At 41.4% G+C, this 4752-nt stretch overlaps 1 pseudogene; it reads left to right on the top strand.

Annotated features, from left to right (window-relative positions):
- Positions 1 to 937: 937 nt before the first annotated feature.
- On the top strand, positions 938 to 4417 carry LOC149847580 (glycerophosphodiester phosphodiesterase GDPD4-like; annotated as a pseudogene).
- Positions 4418 to 4752: the final 335 nt, after the last annotated feature.

The raw sequence follows: 4752 nt of genomic DNA on the forward strand, positions 1-4752 counted from the left end.
ATCAATTCAAGAAAATGTATCGTGGTGTATGTTGTTTGCTGATGATATTGTTTTGATTGATGAGTCTAGAGCTGGGGTTAATGCTAAGTTAGAATTATAGAGACAGACATTGGAAGCTAGAGGTTTTAAGTTGAGTAAGAGTAAGACTGAATATATGGAATGTCAGTTTAGTAAGCAACAAAGTAGTGATGGGAGTGTAGTGAAGCTTGGTGAGCAAGAAATACCGGTGAATGATTATTTCAAATATTTGGGATCCATCATTCAAAAGTATGGAGAAATTGATGGAGATGTAAATCATAGGATAAAGGTTGGGTGGATGAAATGGAAAAGTGCAACTCGAGTGTTGTGCGATCGTAAAATGCCATTGCGGTTGAAGGGAAAGTTTTATAGGACAACTATTCGGCCCGCTTTACTATATGGTACGGAATGTTGGGCTGCCAAGAGACATTATATTCAAAAAATGAGTGTAGCTGAGATGCGGATGCTTAGATGGATGTGTGGAAATACAATAAAAGATAAGATTCAGAACGAGGAGATACGTAAGAAGGTAGGTGTTGCACCCATTGAAAATAAGATGCGAGAGAATCGTTTACGGTGGTTTGAACATATTCGGCGAAGGCCTAATGATGCTCCAGTTAGAAGGTTGGAGAAATGGGAAAATATATTAGTTAAAAGAGGTCGGGGTAGGCCTAGGAAGACTTGGATGGAGATGATAGGAAAGGATATGAATGCTTTGAACCTCACCGAGGACATGGCATTGGATAGAAATGATTGGAGGAAAAGGATTCATGTGGAAGACCCAAAATGAATTTCTTTTTTGGTTCATATCGCTGACCCCAATTGTTTTGGGATGAAGGCGTAGTTGTTGTTGTGTTTGTTGTTGTCATAAGTTGAAGTTTTAACAATCAGCTGATTACTTTTCTTGGAAAGAGCAAATATGATACAGCATCTTCTGATTGCTGTCAATGAGCATCTTACTGAAGGAAATATGGTTTGGTTTGTGGTGGTAGATACAACAGCTACATTCAGGCTTTGGATTCCCCATGAACAAAAAAAATATACGGATCCCCACTGTCACAGAGGCCTTGAGGTAATTATAGCTGCTGTTTATTTCTAAATAAACTTCTCCTCTATGTCACCTGGGTGCGTGTGTGGGTACAGGTATGGAGGGTACAACACGTCAATTCAAAAAAATGTGGGCAAGGGAACACGGCCATATATATATATATATATATATATATATATATATATATATATATATATATATATATATATATATATATATATATATATATATATATTAAATCACATAAATACAAAATAAATTCAAAATAAACTGAATATAATCTAAATATATATTATATACTGAAAATATAATTATAAATTATAAATTGAATACAAACTTATTTGTACGGAGGGTAAAACGGCGCGTCCCGGTGTCAATGCATGTCGACACTGGTACTGAGAGCAAACGGATCGTCTGGATACCATAGCTTCTCTTTCAAACATGAAAATGTAATCTAGAGTGTTCCTCTGGTCATTGTCTGAATGAAATTGTGCATGAATTGATGCAAAAATATTTGTTGGACGACTGAGGCTCAACTCTCTTAGGAGTGTAGTCACTATCATGTGCTAATATGAGTATAATGTCCTTGATCCAGCTGGTGTCAAAATCAGTTCGCCAGCTTATTCTAGATGCTAAAGTTGGTCCTCCATCGTTTGAAGAAGGCCTTGCTGCAGATATACTTTCCTATGTGAGTACTTTTGCTTTTCAGTGTCATGGTGTGATGCTGTAGAAATTTGAAAACAGATCTGAATGCACAGAATGTATATTTTCTTTATACATTTCCCAGAGAGAGGGAGAGGTGGTTAGACTAAGTACTTGGTTGATCAAAGTTTATCAATCAAATCTTGTCTATGATTTTAAGCTGTGAGCTGAGGTTCTTATGACGAACTATGTCAGATTAACAAAACCCAGTGCCACAATTGTCTTATCTGGTCTAAAAGTGACACATTGGTGAGGGACGTGATCAGATTATCTCAAGATGTTCCAGTAAGTTTTCTGTCTGTTCTGGTATCTCTATATCCTGATGGGGGGGGGGGGGAGTTCTGCTGATGTAGATGATCTGCTTTCAGGTTGGATATATTGTCATGAGGGATCCATCAACGGGTGCTAGAACCAACTTGTTGCGGATGAAAGGTGCTTAGGTTGTTGGTGTCTACCATCCTCTGATCGATGAAAGACTTGTGAGAATCCTACACAGGTGTGTTGACAATTAGTTTTTTTTTGTTCAGCTGGGAGATCTTATTGTTTAAAAGAAATATTTGGTGGTTCTGTTTGTTACTTTGGAATCCTTTGTTTTTGCTTTTCCCTGTGAAAGCTTGGTTTTTTTTTTCTTCTGTCAGTGCCTGGCCGGAGTTCACAGTATTATGCAATATAGCCTTGCATTCTGTTGACCACTTGAGGTCTGGAGAACAGGATTGTTAAATTAAGGCAGAGAACCGAGTAACATTGACTCTGAACAAGTAAAACGTTTGGGAGTTAACTGTTAGGTGTAAGAAGGATGATAGAGAGAATTCAAAGGAGAAACTGGGCTGTTTTGAAAGAGGTGGTCTTGATGAGGTGGAATAGTCCCACATTGCTTGTGCTTGAGTTTTCTGTGGGGTTTATAAGCCACTTGAGAACTCATACACTTGTTCTTGAGAACAATAGAGTGGGATGACCACCACACACGCGCGCGCGCGCGCCCGCCGTGCCGTGCCGAGCCGGGTTCGGGTTCGGGTAATTGGCCCTTTAGGGCCATATCCAATCAAGACAAGTATCTTTTTACCCAAAGTTTCTTTGGATTTGGATTCAGTTATGGGGTATGGGAATGGATAACGGGTCACGACTCCTCGTATTCCGTGCCCGTTATGACGCTTCGGATTCCGTAACGGGTCTCGATCTTTCGAAGACCGTTAACGGATCACGTCCCCTCGGATTCCGTAACGGGCTCCTTCCACGTTTCATAACCGTTCGTGGGTTATAAAAGCGTGGTCAGGGGTGGGGTTACGGAGAGACTGAGACAGACGATTTCTGAAGAAGCATTCTGCGATTTCCCATCTCTCTCTCTCTTTTTTCTGTGAGTTATCTCGAAAGGGGTTGTTCTGCAACTGTGGTTCGAAGAGGCTGTTTTCGAAGGACGATCCATCGGAGTGCACCGTTCGGTTCGTCGTGGCTATTGTATCCTGGGGGAAGGACGCCGGACCCTGATCTGCACAGTATGTGGGGGCGAATCTTCTCTAAGGGGAGTACTTTCGTACGCCTTAGCCTGCTGCATATTCTAAACATGTGCATGTTGTTTTCTATATGTTCTGTGCCTGTGTTTGTTTATATGCTTACGTCTGGATTTTGGTCTGATGCGGAAAATGCCATGCTTGCTCCCTGTTACTGTTTCGGTCGTTTGTTAATCATGTTATTTACACTGTTATATTTCTTGATTTATATCGTGTTTTATATCATGATGACGATTGTGAAACTGTGTGATCTGAAAAATAATCCAACATTAACCACTGGAATCAAGTCCTCTAACTTGATCGCCTGCATAGTCTTGTGTCAGGCATGTAGTTTGGGTTACATTTTCTTGATTGTCTTGATTCTTCTTAGTGGGTCATGTACTCAATGAATCCTTGGATTGTGTGGATAAAGTGGGATCGGTCTAGATAAGAGTCACTCCATTATGGTAATTAGAGTTGGAAAAAAAATCCTAATGGGTTTGTGTAGATGAGTCATTGCATTATGGAGATCGGGGTTAAGAGTTTTTTATGAGGTGGGCAACAGGTAGGGTTGCCTGCTCACGTGCCTGGCCCAGTCTCTCATAGGCTGGGATTGGGCTGGTTTTTTGGATTGCTGGCAGGCCTAAACCGGGTTAGGGCAGGCCTGGCCAACTGGGGCCATGGGTGGGCGGTGGGCCGGCATCTTTACCCAGGGCTGGCCCTAACCGGGCCTAGGCCCAGCCATCGAATTGACAGCCAGATCCAGGTCGTCCCCTTGTCCACCCTAAGTTGGAGTCTTTAGGTTGGGACCCTTTATGATGGATTAATTGTAATATGAGAAGGGCTGGGGAATTAAGAAACTAATGAAGTGGCTTCAAGGAGGATCTCTCTCTCTCTCTCTCTCTCTCTCTCTCTCTCTCTCTCTCTCTCTCTCTCTCTCTCTCTCTCTCTCTCTCTCTCTCTCTCTCTCTCTCTCTCTCATGTGAGGTTATTGTCTTCAGGGCCAACAAGAAAGGTTATGCCTGGACCGTAGATGACAGAATCGATGAAGAGAATGTTGTTTGAGCATGTTGATAATATCATAACGGGCCATCCAACCAAGCTGCAGCACTTGATGAATGATATTCAAAACCAATGTCTAGAAGAAGGTTTTTCTTTATAGCTTGATCCCTCCGTTCTATTCGACTATTTTTGAGCCATTCAGTTTTGTAATGTTAGTTGATTGGCCAAATGAGTGAAGAGTCAAAGGCTCTCTTTTCGTATTCAGAATCTCTCTCTCTCTCTCTCTCTCTCTCTCTCTCTCTCTCTCTCTCTCTCTCTCTCTCTCTCTGTGTGTGTGTATGTGGCGACCTCAACTCAAACCCCTTGAAATTGTGATTTTTTTTTTTTTACGAAAAACTTCTCCCGGAGTTCTCACAGTTCCAATTTCAATTGGATAGCCAAATGCCACAAAGAGACTTACATTTATCATCCACAAGAACCAAATCAACCCTCTTT

The sequence above is a fragment of the Nuphar pumila genome, chromosome 2 (assembly GCF_984573655.1).
Source record: "Nuphar pumila chromosome 2, dmNupPumi1.hap1.1, whole genome shotgun sequence".
Classification (NCBI taxonomy): Eukaryota; Viridiplantae; Streptophyta; class Magnoliopsida; order Nymphaeales; family Nymphaeaceae; genus Nuphar; species Nuphar pumila.